Raw genomic sequence first — 18,100 nt, 5'->3', positions numbered from 1 at the left:
TTCTTAAAATTTGGTTTTAATAAAGGTTGAAATAAATTAAAATGGTAAAAAATAGCATTGCATCTTGTTTGCTTTATCATAAGATAAACATGATAATATTATCCTAAGATTAGCAATAATGGATCAGAATACGGTTAGCATTTAAAACTTGTGCTAATTGAGAAGAAAAACACCTTTAGTATAACTACTAGTTCATACAAAAAAAATCATGTGTTTTTAAATGTCATCAATGGTTTATAAGTAATCCTTAAGACAAGCAGTTAGGGTAGCTGTAACCATTTAAGTGGCTCAAGTATATGGGGTGCCTTGGGTGGCTCCGTTGGTTAAGCCTCCAACTCCTGGTTTTGGCTCAGGGTGTGCTCTCAGGGTTGCGAGGTCCATGGAAATGAGGCCCCTCTTCCTGTTGGGCTCCAAGTTGGGCTCTGAGCTGGGTGTGAAGCCTGCTTTAGTTTCTCTCTCTCTCTCTCTCTCTCTGCCCCTCCCCCCTCACACGTACTCTCTAAAAGATAAATAAATAAATAATTAATTAAAAATAAATGGCTCAAGTATACACAATGTTAATTTTACATCAACTTGGTAGAACTCATTTATGACCTACCAACATAAAAGCATTCTTGGATAAATTGATGTTCTGTATCACAGTCATGCATTCCCTTCCATTTTCCTAGACTATTGAGGCCTGAATTGGTTTGTTTTTTTTTCATGCTTTTCCAACAAACAGCTATCAGCCACATATAATTCCTTCGGTTTGGCGGTTTGGCGTTATTTGCAACAGTTTCGGGCAACAGGGAGAAGCTGAGAATGATAGGATTTCAGAGTTCACCACATGCTGTTATGGTAGCAAGAAAGATATGAGGACAGTTGTGTTTTTAGTTGAGATAATCCTTTTACTCCCTAGTTTGCTCTGTTACTCAGTGATTGTGCAATTGGGGGTTGATTTCCAGTAAACCTTTTAGTATCAACCTCATGATACGACCTGTACCATGTAAACTCAAGTGTCTGAATATAAGCTTAAGAAATGTATCAACAGAGAAGTTGCTCTTTGGGTATGTTAATAGTTACATGAGATTTGCAAGCCTAACTAATAATATCTATCCTACTTTCACTCATTTGTAAAACTCTACTACCAGTAAAGTGGCATGGAAGAAGAATACAGAACTGCTTCAAACCTTGGAATTTAATTTAATCTCTTTAAAATTCCATCTTCTATCGCTTTAAAAAATGGATGATATCTACATACATTCTTTCCTCATAAATTTTATGAAACTGGGTTGCAAAAATACTAAAGAAGTTGCATAGCATTGTGATTTTTTTTTTTAAAGATTTTACTTATTACTTCAGAAAGAGAGAGGGCGCACAAGAGCAGACAAGCAAGGGGAGGAGCAGAGGGAGAGGGAGTAGCAGACTTCATGCTGAGCAGGGAGCCTGGTCCAGGATCTCAGGATCATGACCCCAGCCAAAGGCAGCCCCTTAACTGCCTGAGCCACCCAGGCAGGCGCCCCTAGATTTATGATTTTTAATTCATCCTCGGTTATGGCTATTGTGTATGTCATCTTATATTATTTAGTGAAATGCATTTTAAGTCATGACTAGATAATCTTAGCCTTTTGAAACTGTGTTTATGTGCTCTATTACATTTACCATGTGAAAGTATCATTTTCCTTATTGCAGAGATGCTAAGGCAAATAATTGCTCTCATACATCATTGCTACTAGGATCCCACTTTGGGGATCACAAACCTTTGGAGAATTTGGGATAAATTAAACAAACTCAGTCTGGTTAAGGGAATAGAAGAGCATTTATTAATTCAGTGTGGCTCATAGAACAGTAATACCTAGCATACTGTTGCTTCCTAGCAACTTGTAAAACGGAGATCCTGAAAAAGGTTAATATAAGAAAAATGTCTCCCCCTGTGTTGCCATTTACTGATTCATGGATTTGTGCATTCATATTTCATTCATTCATTCAAATACATAATCAATTTATTGAGCAGCCTCACTCCAGTGGGACATAAATATAAATCAGTTTTATTATTTTCTGATCATTGAATTCAACTGCGCCCTGTCAAATACGCCTTTTCATTCTCTTATTAACTTCTGAAGAAGATCTCATGCTTTTTTTCAGTTACCTTACATTATTAAAAGTCTAGCCCTATCCAAAACTACAATTTCATATCAGATTTAAACCTCTCTTCCTCTCCCCTTTTCCCAGCATGTTTGAGGCATGTGGCAGTAGGGAGGTGAAATAAAGATGGGCATAGTTTATGAGTTCATTTTCTCTCCTCAATGAGCACCTTGTAAAAGAAGTAGTGGTTTTGTTCTGGGATCATTCTTCCTAATTTTTTTTTTCCTGGTTGTGCGGTGGAGAGTGGGAATGGGTGGGAGGACAAAGAAAGCAGGAATATTATATAACTAGTCATCTATTGATGGTGTAGCATCTTCCGTGGTTTTTCTTTGTATTGGTCTGATTACATTTTCTGCTGGTTGCCTCTGACAATGTGACGGTTTCTGCAGAGCTGGTTCATTTTGCACTTTGCGGTGGTCCTCTAAGTCAGTGAGGGCTCTTTTAGAGAGGAGTAACAGGATGCTTGGCATCTCCAAAGCTTCTTTCTATCCCTGTTACTTCCAAATCTCTTCACAAATAGTCATAGGCGTTAATGAAGACGCTTACATATTCTCAGCGATTCTTCATAAAGAATTGTATGTAGGGGGGTGTTTCACCACACTGTTTACCCAGGCACACTATGCATGGAAATCTCAGCAAGCCTCTTATTTTCATGCATAATTCAAACTTCAGAGGACATGGCTTCAGGTGATATGAGAACGCTCGCACCATGCTCTTCCCTACTCTGCAAGCAGCAGCTGTATGTGGACCTACAGGTTGCCAGTTCAACAAGCATTCAGTCAAGGAAGAAGCGGTCGGGTATCCTTCTGGGTACTCCTGATGCTACAAGTGATTCTGTTGAGTTATCATCTCCTTTTCATATTTGTCTTGGAAGGAGAGGAACACACACACCTTTATTCTACCCCGTGGGGTCACAGAGAGTAACTTCTAACACAAACATGATGATTTCAGTGATTTCTGTTGATTCCTTCTTACTCTTTTCTAGACTTTGTATTTAGGATGAGGATGGGGGGGGAATGTGTTTGAGCAAAATAATGTTTGTTCGGAAACCTCTTACAGTGTCTTCAATTAGACATCTACTCCAAATGTATCTTGCTTATGGAATTTGCTTTTACCTCACTTTATAACTGCAGTTTATTACTCATTATCCTGTTACCTGAGATTATTGAGCACTTACTCTAGTAATATTTGGTTTTACTTCTTAGTTTCCTTTTGGGAAGTTCAGTATTAAGAGATATGTAATCCAGGATAAGGGATCATGAGACGGGCTTCTAGAATGCATGCCTCATGCTGGGAAATAAGGGAAAAATAGTGATTATTAGTCAGACAAAGCCATGTAAATGGGAGTCAGTATATCTTATTGATAAAATAGAATAATACTGTTACCCATTCAGGGTTGAAAGTGTGGCAATTAATTAGGCAATCTATGCAATATTCACATTTCAAGGAAGTGTTAATATAACTATTGAAAACCTCAGAAAATAAAGGTGAGGCTTACTCTCCATCCCACCTGAGTCTCTAGTATACTTTTCATTTTCCCATTTTCTTGAACATAACATGTAGGCTTATAGTTCTAGATTTGTTCCTTCTTAAGGAATGTGTCTACTTACTAAGAAATAATTATGCATAATTCTTCAACATCTAATGAATTTTTCCTAGTGTCTTGTACGTTTATCTCAAACAATAGCAGTTTTTTAAGACCTGGTGTATCTGGAAGAGGTTCCATGCTCAAAATTTGGACTTCAGGTAGATATGAGTTTGAAAGTTTTGCTTTGTCATTTGCTAGTAATGTCATTTCAGGCAAGTTAACTAATCTTGAAAAACCACAATTTACTTGTAATATGGTGGCTACTAATACTCATTCCCTAGTTTTTGTTGTTGTTGTTTTCCGGAAATTAAATACACACAGAAATATATACTCACTCACTAAACCTGGCATTTGGCCTGTTGAAATACTCACAAAAGAGTGGCTCCTCTTAAGAGTAACAGGATAAGTTGGTACTTGGCATATAAACACAACCACTAGTCTTTTGTTTTCTGATTCTGTGAACTACTTTATTTAGTCACTTCTCAAAGTTTTCTTTCATTTCAATCTCTAGTATGTCCATGTTTTTAGAATATCTGAACTTATGATAGAATTCTGCTGCCATTCGATCTGGCCAGTGCACCCGATTTTTACATTAGGCTCAGCGCCTTCTGCATCCACACACATGGGATAGTTTCCCTGGGTCTACCTGGTTGTAAAAAGCTCAGTTTTCATTGTTCTTGAGGTCTTACTAGCAGCTGCTAAGATAACTTCTGCCTTAGCAGAAGAGCTGCTGTGTGAGTATATATGGGCACATGCGTGTGACATATATGTGTGATTTTCAGAGTGTACACACATGTACATGTACACATGTGCATATCTGTGTATGTGCACTCATGTGCAGGCTTCCTACAGAAAGGTATGAAATCTGTCCCATTGCTTCATATGAAATCTATCCCCATTGCAGAAAATAACTGATGTCCAGTCTTAGTATGCATTTGAACTATTAAAGCCCTGTCCTCTTCTTGCTGTATCTGCATTAAACAGATTTCTCCAGTGCAATTAAAATGCTATTTATCACTTTTTAACAAAAGATTAAAGAAGATTTCACTAGAAAGAAATTAATATGCTGGTGTAAATTGTTTGATCTATTTGTGCTTTACCTGCGTTTTAAAGAGCTGCTCCTATAAGGAAAACAAGATACATTAAGGGCTTTTTCAGTCAAAGGATAAATTACAAATATTTACTAAGAGCCGATTATGGGTGAGGCACTGTGTTAAGTGCTATACTTAGGCAAGTCCTCTGGCACTAAATTTTTTAAAGTGGGTTTTAGAATATTAATATTTTTACAATCATGGTGTCTTTGGAGAGATTACTATTTTCAGTGTCCCCTGGACTTATGTTTTTACCTGAAATCAAATGATCCTTAATTTTTTAAATGGCCTTTGAACATTTAGGAACTGAGCAGCTAAATAAGCTCTTAATGAGAGATATTTTAGTGGCTATTGAAAATATCAATTAGTAGTCTTATTAAATTCATAGGTGAGGAGAATATCATATTAAACATGTTAGATTTTTTTTACCCTTAATTACCATGGCACACTGAGGTCCGAGGTCCTCATTTTAGCTAAGATGCTATTTCATTACAGAGTTGGAGTTAATAGCCTGAAGAAAAACAGTGGAGAAGACTGAGCATCAGTTACAGGAGAACAGCAATTCTAAAAGTACTCTAGAATATATTTAATGCTTCTGTTACCATATGTTATTTTTAATAATGCCTGAGATAAAAAGAAAATAGTACCACTTGATGCTGTATAATAATTATCTAAGCAGAAATTCATATTAGCTGATTTCAAGGAAGCACTTTAGCATTTACAAGGATGAGTGCAGGGTATAATTGAATACTCTACAGATATTCAGATAATAATAAGTAATTGTTTTTCTTGTTTGAATCCATGTATTTTAGTTTCCTCTCATACCAAAACATTTTTGCAAGCAATTCTAAAGATATACAATAGTATAAATGAGAAATCTAAGAAGTAGAGACACATTTTAATTTCTGACCTCCCACTACATTTTAATATGGATTTATAATTCTCAAAAGGCTTTCATGTTTATCTTACAAGATAAGATCTTCACAAGAATCATATGATCTTCACAAGAATCATATGAGGCGTGAAGTATGTTTTCGTTATGACCATTTCAAGGATGAGGAAAGGAAGGCTCAAAGAAGCTGTATTGTCTGCTCAAGGCCATGCAATTAACTCTCACCATTACGTCCATGGATTTTCACCTTAAATTATTTAGCAGGGGACACCTATCATTGATTGACAATTTATTATTTAACAAACATAGTTCTAGGTTCATTTAATTTGTTAAGTAACAATCACAATATCTCTCACACAAGAGATTTTATCTTTGTGATCTTATAAATTGGGAAAAAAAAGTTTAAGAGCACTGTAATTTGTTCTTATATGGACCAATATATTTATAATGAGGACGCATTAAAGTTTCCTTTTTATTGTCAATATTTCTCAGGAAGAAAATATTATTTGGCATTTCAGCATATCGTGTAATGGAGGAAAAATCTCAATTTTTAAAAATAATTTTATTATATAAAGCAAATTGTTTTAAATTTTAAATTTTAAGTTGTTAGAAGGTGGGCAAGATAAAGCATTACCACATGACATTTCTAAAATTTACTGTATGCCACCTGCCAATTCAGTTAAATTTGTTCTTATTTTTCTTTTCTTCCTTTGTGTTCTCTTTCTTCTCTTCCTCTTTTCTCTTTTTTGAAGCAACATCAATTGACCGATATTTGCTTAATAGAGATTTTAATGGCTACTTGATAAAGAAAATAAGTGTTAAGGAAACTTTCAAAATTTCAGAATTTGCAAATTATTTGTCAGTGCAGTTTTTTGCTTGTTTTAAAAATTTCGGGAAAGCACACAATCTTCTGATTATGAATAAATCAATATAGACAGATTGATTCTCCATGTTCTATTGAAAGATTATCTTGAACACAGTTTAGTGGTTAACTCTGTAATTACATAATGAGATTAGAAGTTTAAAAAAAATATGTACTATATGAAAACCTGACAGCTTTTAATTTTCCTACAAATACTGTGTCAGCTGCGATGCTAGGAAGTACAAGATTTTAATAGTGTACCAAAGGGCCTATGCTCAAGAATTGACTAGTGAGCAATGACTTGCCCCTCTCAGGATTGTGTATTTAAGGAGGCCTTCTGCAGGCCTGTTCTGAGTTAAAGGTCAACTTTAATTTCTCAATTCATGTGAACTGTTTGTTATTTCCTACACGCTATCCAAAGGCCTCTGGAAGTGCATTTCTTTCTACAGGCCTCATCTCACAAGACAAAGTATACACGAGAATCACTTAACTCAGAATAGACATCAACATGGACTGAAATGTTTGTTTTCAAAAACAAAATCTAGGTTTCGTACATTTAAAATGTTACTTGATTATATAGCTAAACTCAATTTTGAGGACTTTCAATAAGGAGGGTTTTGGAAAAAAAAATGTAGCACACCTTGTTTTGTATGGGGATTCTTTCTAGAAATTCTTTGCTGTTTGGAATGCCTTTGTTTTTGTAAGAGGTTTAATAACTACTATCCAAACAAATTGGAGCATATTTGATATGGGCAGGTGTAATAGGAAAGCAATGTTTATTCTTCAAGGTCCAAGTCTAAATTAAACCCTCAGCTTTAAATGGCACAGAAAATGCTCAGCAAATAAATTACTAATACCTGAAAGTAAATCATGAAGAAATGAGAAGACAGTAATAGAGTGGCTTGAAGAATGTAGCAGGGTACAACTGCTTCGTATCTCTTCTTGACCAAATGGTCCTCCTCAATCTCGGAAGAGTGTTCTCATGAACTTGCAGGCTTTTTGTGAGCAGTGAGAAAAGAACATGAGATGGGGAGGGAGCCAGGAAGGGGACACCTGCTGAAACTGTAAGATCAAAGGGCAGCTGGATGATATAGGCAAGTCACACTCATGCTGAGAATAGATGCTCTTGTTGCTACTTGAAAGTCTGTCAAAGACATTTCTTAACTGTACTAAAATGCAATTAAGATATAGAGAAGATAGTTTGGGTTAAGAATTAAAATAAAATAGAACTAAATCTGGTCAAGATGAGAAGAGAATAAGAAAGAAGTAGAAAAACCCTAGTGAAAGTATACCACAGGAAGAATTCCCCAAGGTCTCATTAGGGGAAAAAAATAATAATCTTAACAGAACTTAGTCTATGTTACGTATTTTAGCTATCATTTTCAAATATGACATTAACTTCTTTATGAACTTCATTTGGGTTAGTACCATGGGCAAAGGCTTGTTTTTTCGTAGCCAAAATTGTTTCTCTAGTGAGCACTTACCTGCCCCTACCTTTGGGACTGATTTTAACATACTTCAGCTCTTACAGATTACCCCTCGTAATCTGCTCAAAACTTTCCTTCAAAGGACTGCCTCTCTTCTTATAGTGGTTGCCAGTGATTCTTTACTAGAGCTATTTTGCAGTTGTGTATAAGGTCATTGAATCTCTAGAAGCCGAGCACACCTTAGTCCTTGGAGTGTGCCTCTATCCTTTTGAATTTAGGATCCTTGCCTGAGTTCCTAGACAATCACTGCATGTAAGGAGATACTGGCCCTCTGATAATATCTTTCTCAGCATAGCCCAGAACAACAGGTAGATGGGTGTGATGTGTAATCTAGCAATTTCACACGTTCAGGGAGAATGTTAACCAAAAAGGGTCAGTTGGAAAGGCTTAATGGTTTTAGTTATTTAGTTTGTTGTTATGAACACAGATGAGCAACTCATACATAAAGTCTCATCTCTGGTCTGCCTACGTAGCTTTAATTATGCCATATGACTTCATTTGTGTCCTACTTCATCCCAAAAATCTGGAAGTCAGATGAGAATGCAGTTGGTCTCTAAGATCTCTTTAAACACTAAAGTTAGGTGATTTAAGACATTTTGTCCCAGAGGCATAGTTTTTAGATATAATGTTATAGTTAAAAGGCTTGGGTGAGATAATTCTGTTTTAAAATTAAGGTTAAGGTTAAAATAGTTAAATATAGTATTTTTTTATATTTAATACTACTATTTTAGATTTTTTATAGTAAACATGATGACAATTTAAAACGTGTTTATATGATCATATTTAGTACTTATAAGTCTTTGGACCTAGCTCACGGATACCAAAATGTGTGTAATTATTTTGAAACTTTATAACGTATTTTAATGCCCTCTCTTTGTAATCTAACCAACATGAGTTCCCTCCTTGGTGAGTCAGAAACTGCACCAAGCTTAGTTGTCTCACAAAGAAAACTTTGCAGCAAATAAGGAGATCACAGGGAATGCCTTCCAAAGCTGTGAACTCCCAAGACAGGGTGAATGGGTGGGTTCTTTTTGTTTAGGGTTAGGATGAATATTTAGACAGGGAAACTTCGTCATGGAATATAGAGGCAGGCATAAGGTCACACATGCCCCTTAAAAAAAAATGCCTAAATATACATTCTATGTTATGTAAATGAAGCTGAGGCTCCTCTTTGAGTGGAGATTTTAGTATTCTAAAGAGGTAAAGGTAATTGTAGGTCATTCCAGAAGTCACTCCATGGTCCATCTGCGCAGGCACAAGTTGGGTTTAGTTCAAAAGGTCTGAAAAGTCTGGGCCAGCAGGAGGTCTTGCCAGGGAAGTCACCATCACTTGGAGGATAGTTTTGGGTTTCCTTTGCCAAGACAAAAGTTAGGGAGTACAAGCAGGTGGGCAGTAAAGGCCGGTCTTGGGGTCTAGCTGGTGACATCTCCATGTCCCCCGACCTTGAGGGTATTTTAAATTCAATCCTCACAGTCTGTGTGATTTGCCCTGAAAAAGACATCCCAATGAAACTTTTCAAATATTAATAATAAATTGATTTTTTTCAGTCACAAATTAGTCTATCTTACCTGTACCCTCAGTTCTCTTGTCCATCTCTTCATTCATTCTGTTCTCTTGGCAAGATAACAAACGTGATTAAATTCAACTCTCCACATCTCTACCCTTGCACCCAGGCAGTTAATTATAGACAGAAGCAGCGAATAGCACACAAACAAACAAACAAACAAAAAAACAGCAAACAAAACACAAATAACAATAATGTTCATTATTCTCATTTTTAATTCCTAAATACTATTGTCTGAGTAGATTATACTATAGCCCCAAAATTTCATTACATATTTTCTTCCACTAGTCATTTCACATGATCCCTTCTCTTTTCAATTTCCACCTCCTCTCCAATTTGTATTCTCCTCTGAGTGACTTTTCCTCTTAATTTCCTGAGAAAATATGTGCAGCAGAAGAAAACTTCCATATGCAACTACTTCCTATCAGCCACCTCTGTTATATCTAAATTAGTCTGCTTTTTTTCTTGTTACTTTGAGATCACTGTATGCTCCTGTTGGAAAACCAGCTTCTTTCCTTCTTCACTGGTTCACTCTCTTGGCTCCTTGAAAACATTATCCCCTCCTTATATTGCATTGTATTTATTCTTGTATCTATCATCCCCATAGGTTACTAGCATGCCTAATTTTTCCTAATGTGTTACCCCCTACCCCAAAAAGGATCTTGACTCTAGTTACTCTTTTCTCCTTTGCTTCAGAGAAAAACTCATTGCGAGAGTTGTGTCTACTCAGTATCAATTCCTCTCATCCAGTTCTTTCTTAAACCACTTCAGTCATGATTTCTCCCTTACTTCTTCACAGAAACCACTCTTATCAAGGTCAACAATCAGCTGAATATGACTAAATGAAAATATCAATTTTCATTTCACATTTTACTTGAACTCTCATCAACGTTGGTCACAGTCGATTACTCTCACTCCTCCTTGAAACATTTTCTTTCTTTGACATCAGAAACCTTACTTGGTCCTGGTTCAGCTTCTGCCTCGCTGGCTACATCTTCACAGCCTTCTATGTTTTCTTATATTCCTGAATGACAAGCCTTGCAATGCCTCAGGCCCATGCTTTATTCACTCTTCTCTACCTATACTTACTCCTCAGGTGAACCCATCTAGTCATTGGCTTTAAATAACACTTATATGCTAATTACTCCCAAAATGTCTCTTTTACCTGGACCTTTCTTAAACTTCAGGCCTTATATATCCAACTACCTAGACAACATTTTCTCTTGAGTATCTGACAGGTGTAACAAATTTAATAAATCCAAATTTGAACTCCCCTGCTCAAATAGAGTAATTCAATTTGTCATGATGTTTGAGTCAAAATTGTTGATTTCTCTCTTCCTCTCATACGCTGAATCTAAATAAAACAACACATTATGTCAGCAGGAACTTCAAAATATTAAGAATCTAAATTCTTACCACACCACCTATAACTCTTTGGTTGAAGCCATCATTGTCTGATTGCCTACATCATTAAGAAAAACCTCTTTTAAATTTATCTCCTAAACCCCACCCTTACCCTGGTTTTCTCATTATCATAATTGGAATGGTCATTTTTATTTATTATTTATTATTTATTTTTTAAAGATTTTATTTATTTATTTATTTGACAGAGAGAGAGAGAGCACGAACAGGGGGAGTGGCGGGCAGAGGGAGAAGCAGGCTTTCCATGGAGCAGGGAGCCTGATGTGGGGCTCCGTCCCAGGACCCTAGGGTCAACACCGGAGCCGAAGTCAGACTTTAACTGACTGAGCCACCCAGGCATCCCAGAGTGGTCATTTTAAACATAAGCAGATCACTTATGTTTAGGTGACACCTCTCTGTTAAGAGCCTTCTGGTACCTTTCCATTGTATTCAGAGAAAAAGCCAAAGCTCTTCAAATGGCCTACAGATCTCTACATTACCTAGCTCTGATCATTCTCCCTCTCTGTGTTTATCTGAGCTTATTTCATATCCTTCTATTCTACCTTAATTAAGTAGGAGACACAAATAAATTGAGATTCTTGATTCTTGAGAAAATGATTATTGACTAAACCTCACTTACCTAGAAGCTCTAGCTTATCTACTATCCTCCAAATAAAATTGTTTAACTTTTTTTTTCTTTTCCCCTAAAAATTAACATTATCAGAAGCTGGAAATACAATCAAAGGAATAGATATGCAATCTTCCATCATTTTTTCTTGCTTTTCATATTCCATATTTGCAGTCCAGTCTCTTTGTTCATCAGCACAGGCCAAGTTGTTCACATGTCTAGTATTTACTATGACAGGATGAATAATTAAGTCTAACTCCTCCCCCACCTAAGGTACACATTCAAATTGAATCAACTTTTTAAAAAAGTGACTGGAGATGGCCTCCAAATATTTTATTTAGTTCTTTAGTAAAGTATTAATTTCACTGGAGTGGATTCAGTTATTTCTCATAGAGGTATACCACTTTGCCTTTATTGAGTTCTAACCTGGAATAAAACAGAAACTGGATTTGAATCTACTTTTTGCCAGGATTCATCAAATTTTTAAAATCAACATAAAAGAATGTAGAATATTGAAACCTTTAGGGAATGACTTTTGATGTTTCCGTAGTGAAGATTTTTAAAAATCTAGCATTTGTCACAATTCTACCTAGTTGGTAATAATAAATAAATGCAGTTTAGAGCAATGAAAAGCTCACTGCCTATAGGTTTTATAATTAATTCAAATTTATATGTTTACAAACTTTTATTTGTTTATGGACTAAATTTCTCAAAATAAGAAAGGGTAGAAATTTACTAATTTGTTCAGATTTGTGTGTTTTAGCCAGTATTTATAGATTTTTTAGCTAGATGTAGCAATTTTCTTGCTTCTGTTTTCACTATTTTTTTCTATCAACACTAAGCTGATGGATTATTCTTTTTGATAAATAAGGATTGGGATATTTTCTAAACAAGGAATGAAACATACACAGCAAATGCATGGCCACTAATCCCTGTGGGGCTCATGACCAAAATTTCCAATCGGGTGTGTTCTGTTGACCTGATATAAGGGCTTAGAGACTTTCTTTACATAAAGCTCCAGCACTAGGAAGGGCACTACCAATTGATTTGTTTGGCACTTAATTTATATTCTTGTCATGAAATATTCCTTAGGATATCCCAATTACAAGAATTTAATCTCTTTTTACTGTCATATTATTGCAGACACTGTAGGGGGTCCCACACATGTGCCTTTACTCTTCTGACTTCAGTGAACAGTGGCCCAGTGTTCAACTTCCAACACCCTCACTTCTTGGCTGGAGGGCTTTCTTTCACAGCTGTGACTCCTTTGCTGCCCTGTGATAGGACATACATGGCAGAGAGTTAACTCTAAGAGCTCTCCTCACCTGTGATGGACGGGAGGCACTAGATACATATCCCTTGCCCTTTGACTGAGATAACACTGAGATAACTGAGGTGGGGTTTTACCCCAGTTCCCATAGTTTGTCCAGTGGAACTAAACTCCACTCGCCCACGGTGGGAGCTGGCTTCATGGCACACACTTCTGTTTTCCTTTCCTTGTTTCATTTCTCTAGTCTTCTACTGGGGTTTTCCTTTAACTCCTAGCTCCCACTCTAAACTTCATGTCTGGGTTTGCTTCTGGGGAAACCCAAAATAAGATACACATACCAATACATTGCAAAGATGCTAACCTTGTACACAACTCAGCACATGAAACTAATACAATGCTTGGAGGAAGGGAAGCCTTTAAGTTTCCTAGCAAATAGAATCTCATGCATTCATTTTCTAGATTTGGGATGATTTACATGAACAGCTTTGTATTACTTTTCTTCAAATACTATGTAAAATAGCCTATTAGGTTTTCATTGTTATGTGTTTAATTATTTTCAGACAGTGAACTGGATTACAAAGGAATATATTCGCTAAGTTTTGGGATTGAGGTATTTAGAATTGGTTCTAACAATTCCACTAATTTTAGCCAGGTATGAAAGGAACGGAATTTGGTAGTGAAATGAGGGAGACTCAGACACTGAGAAAGACATTCAGAGAGATTCAAATTACAGAAAACAATACTCAGCATTTAGCCTCCAGAAATAACAGCCCACTGTGCCTGAAGGGTTGCTGTGAATATTGATGCTGCTTTTAGCCTTCCGTTCAAACTGTAATGGATTTTAGGCTATACATGACTGCATAACATTCTAAGGATATCCAGATGTTGAGTGAATATTGCCAGGTAGTCACTTAAAGTGTTAGAAGTCTTTTATGGTACTCCATTTTCTCTAAGACTGTCTATAAAAGTCAGGAAAAAAGCTTTATAAGACTGTTAAAGATATAACATGTATGACTTTTTGGGTTTTTTGTTTTTGTTTTTTTTCTTTAAGAGCTAGACAAATCCCTTTTATGTTGTCTCAGAGGGCTATGCATCAAGCTGGCTAAGGCCCTTGGGTATTGTCTTCTAGCGTAAGTTGCAAAGGCAAAGCATGATATCCCTAGCCATTTTGACACTGATTTGAAAGGACCAATAAGTTTATTTTCCCATTTGGAGCACCCTAGTGCTGTTTTCTCTTTCTGACAGTTCCTTGAAACAAGGGCAGAGACCATGTCTTCTATTTACCTTGCAGTTCCCAGCAATGCCTGTTATAGTGCCCTCTGAAGAGTAGGCACTCAATAAATGTGCCTACTGACAAAGGCAAAATGACATTAGTCATCTCCTGGCTATGACCTTGTAAAGGAAATGTAAGTCCTTCTCACCCCACATAATAAAAAGCTGCCTGTGGCCATTAATGGATGTGAAAAGTTTTTATCAGCTATGTTTCAGGTGTTTCTCTAGTAATTTCCAGGTCTCAAGTCCTCATTTTGAAGCAGAACTTAAAAGGTGGCATGAGAACAACACATTTTCCTTAAAATTTATGTTATCCTTTAGGATTTCCAAGGGTTCAAAAACTTCTCCGTGGAAATAAGAAGAGCCCCTTCAATACTTTATACTGGATTACATAAGGATTTCTGTTTTCATGGACCTAATACATTTCTAACAGTCTACCCAAAGCCAAATTCCCCACTACGTAGATTAAGCATGTGTAAGAAAATGCCTTCCTACCCCCTTCTTCCACATGAGGGTAATTTGTTGAACTATAAGGATAAGTGGCTTTAGTATCAGAAAACTAGGGTTTAAGCCTACCTCTGTTTCATATTATGTAATTTTGGGCAAATTATTTAATTTCTTTGAAGTTCAGTTTCCTTAATAATAATGCCTAACATCAAAAGCTTGTTGCAAGGATTAAAAATTAAGGTGTGTGAAGAGAACATCTCTGGTAGCTCATCTATGATAGTAATTCTGTAAACATATTGATGTCTGAAGTTGTACGTGCTTAAATTTTATGGGCTTTGCACACACCTCTAGTTCATCTTAAATCAACCTGGCAACCTCTCACTCTCCTTCAGGTCTCCACTCAAACTATACACTTGAAAGTTTTCCTTAATTCCTCCTGGCAGACTTAGGCATTCCCACCACTTTAGAATCATATCCATATCGAATGCTAATTGTTTTTTTGCATAAATGATTCCTTTTGCTCTCTGAGATCCGGACTGGCAGAAACTGTGTCTTCTTATCTGTCTAGCTCTGGTTTATTGTACATCACTGTCCCCTAGTATGTACTAAAGGAATAACTGGTGACTGAATGAACATCACACAGTTGAATACGCCTCAATCTGGATAGAAATGTTTATAAATTTTACAGTAAGATACCAAAATTCAGGATTATTTAGGCAGAATACATGCACTTTCAGAATTCTAACCTAAATGGAGAGATTTTCTCTTTTTATAGGAAATCTTGGTAAAATGGCCAAGCTGTCCTTTCCTTACTTTATTTTGGTGTCTAAAAGGAAGATTGAGGGATGGGAAGAGAGGGAACAACAGAATGACCATAAATCAGAAGAAATGGACATTATACTATTTTCTGTATGTCCTGGGTGCCAGCATAATGCATGACATAAATATTTTTGAATGAATAGACTTTGGTCTACTATATTTATTATTTATTTATTTTTTTAAAAAATTTATTTATTAGAGAGAGAGAGCGAGATCACACAAGAGTGAGTGGGGAGAGGGTGAGGGAGAGGGAGAGAGAATCCTCAAGCAGACACCCTGCTGATCACGGAGCCAGATGTGGAGCTGGATCCCAGGATCCTTATGTCATGACCTGAGCCAAACTCAGGAGTTGTCCGCTTGATGGACATAGCCACCCAGGCACCCCTTCAGTCTACTTTATTTAGAAGAACTGAAAGTTTAGAGGGAATTTCTGGTTATTTACTCTACTGTATATTCTATTTTTCTGAAATTCAGTTTGTTGAATCTACATTTCTGCCACCGCAAGCCTATATCAGTGGTATATAAGTGGCTGCGTATTTTCTGCAAGCACTAATTTCTCTAGACTACTTAACTAGTTACAATAAGTCCCTTCTCATTTTCACACATTTTTGTATCATTGGCAGCAATGGAACCATTGGTGTGCAGAGCAATAAGCAGTCTTCTGATGACTGATAACTTTTGATACCACCCTGAGGTTAATTGAAGGAACTTCCATTGATTGGCCACTGAGGGTGTCTGTGCATAAGAGGTGCTTTGAAACAAAGGGGCTGTTCGCTGTTGGGTCCTTTCTGTGCCACTGGGCAGTGTAGTAATCCTCATTTGACCTATTTCCTATTTGCACAGACTTTGTTCTAGTCGTGCTTTTCTTCGGTTCCCAAGACAATTAATATAGATGTAAACTTTTATTTGTATGTCTTTTATTTGATCATATATAAATATATATTAACATATTGCATATGCATATATAATATAATAATATGTATAAATGTCCAAATTTCATCTTTTTATAAGGACACCAGTCAGATTGGATTGAGGCTCACCCTGGTTGTCTCCTTTTTACTTCATTACCTCTTTAAAGATCCTATCTCTAAATACAGTCACATTCTGAGGTACTGGTTTGAAATCTTGAAAGAAGAAATCTTGATTAATTTGGGTCATTAGTTTTTGCATAAGACATGTTGGTTACACTTGGTTCAAATTCTGATCCCTGATTGGTACCTATGATTGAGTGGTGGTTGGGGAGGTTTGGAGTGGGATCACATAACATAAAATAAAGTGTGGACATTTTGGCTCACTCCTTATTGCAAGAAGTATGGGAAGAGAGTCACAATGAACTGTGACTGGCAGAGCCTTTAAAAGTCAGTGTTTTTACAGGTTTTGTTCAGAGATGTTTTCAACCTTTGTCTTTACTATCAGAAATGCAGTCATTTTATCCCATTTCTTTTTTTAATAATTTTTTATTATGTTATGTTAGTCACCATACACTACATCATTAGTTTTTGATGTAGTGTTCCATGATTCATTGTGTACAACACCCAGTGCTCCGTGCAATACGTGCCCTCCTTAATATCCATCACTGGCCTACATTTTATCCCATTTCTATGCAGATGACTCGCATGCCTATCCCTATACTACCCCTCCTTTACCCACTATCACCACATCTGATTATGGATTATGTAAAAGGCTTCACTGAGTTTTGTTAGAGGTTTCCAAAAGTACTGCAGCTAGAACTAACACAAAATTCCACTTAAAATCCTCTATGATAAGAGTTAGGTGGGTAGGAGAGTATTTTCCATTTTGTTTCTAATACTCCTTTTGATTACGCCTGACTATTTTGGCCACTGTAGCACATCGGGGTAATGTCCTCAGAAAATCATCTATTCTGATAGGAGTCTCAACAAACCTTTTGGAATAAAGACAGTAAGATGAGTTCATCTGTGTGGACCAATTGAAAAAGTAATAAGAGCATGGCCCAGCTCTCTATCCAAATGATGCTGAATACTTTTCTCTAATGCATTACCTTAAGCTCGCTCATTTGATCCTCATGCTGCTTTTCTGCCACTCTGTAGCCTCCGGAGATTTCCCTATAGTTTATACACATTGACTTGGCATTTCATTACTCTTTTTTGTAAAAGCTAGTATGATTTGCTAAGTTGGACATTTTCGTATGCTGTTTTTCCAAGTATTTATACCACATATAAAATAAGAATTGTCATGAAATGGATCTATGGAAATTTTTTTTGTATGCATTTCATTCAGAGAAGTGTTCATTTATCTTTTTATTTTCTTTTGTCATTACTAAATCAAGTTTTTATTCAGACAAAGTAGATAAGTAATTTTAAATGTAGCACTTTACAAAAGTCTTTATGAATATTTTAACTGCATTATACCTATTAGTGGCCTTTTATTAAAAAAAGGTATTTGTATTTTCTCAAAGAGCTCTCAAGATATCCAATTTATGGCTAGTTTCTAGAGAAGCTGTGAGAGAATATGAGAACCTTGAGGGCATAGGGATGGCTCTTCTTCAACTATTATCACCAGTACCTCTCACCTTGTACATTAGGAGAGCTCAGCAAGCATTTGTTCCACTGAAGTCGTACTGTGCCTCTTAGCAGCATCTCACATTTTCTTCTGTAGCCCAAGATTTTCAATCGA

At 36.4% G+C, this 18,100-nt stretch overlaps 1 protein-coding gene across 1 annotated transcript in view; it reads left to right on the top strand.

Moving 5' to 3' along the window:
• Positions 1-18,100, top strand: part of LOC148110721 (low-density lipoprotein receptor-related protein 1B-like) — an 851,096-nt gene that overhangs the window by 656,330 nt on the left and 176,666 nt on the right. The window lies entirely within an intron of this gene.

The sequence above is a fragment of the Ursus americanus genome, chromosome 1 (assembly GCF_024610735.1).
Source record: "Ursus americanus isolate L20-20 chromosome 1, mUrsAme1.1.p, whole genome shotgun sequence".
NCBI classification, from domain to species: domain Eukaryota; kingdom Metazoa; phylum Chordata; class Mammalia; order Carnivora; family Ursidae; genus Ursus; species Ursus americanus.
The sequence above is the reverse complement of the archived record's forward strand: the minus strand, read 5'-3'. Positions and strand labels throughout refer to the sequence as shown.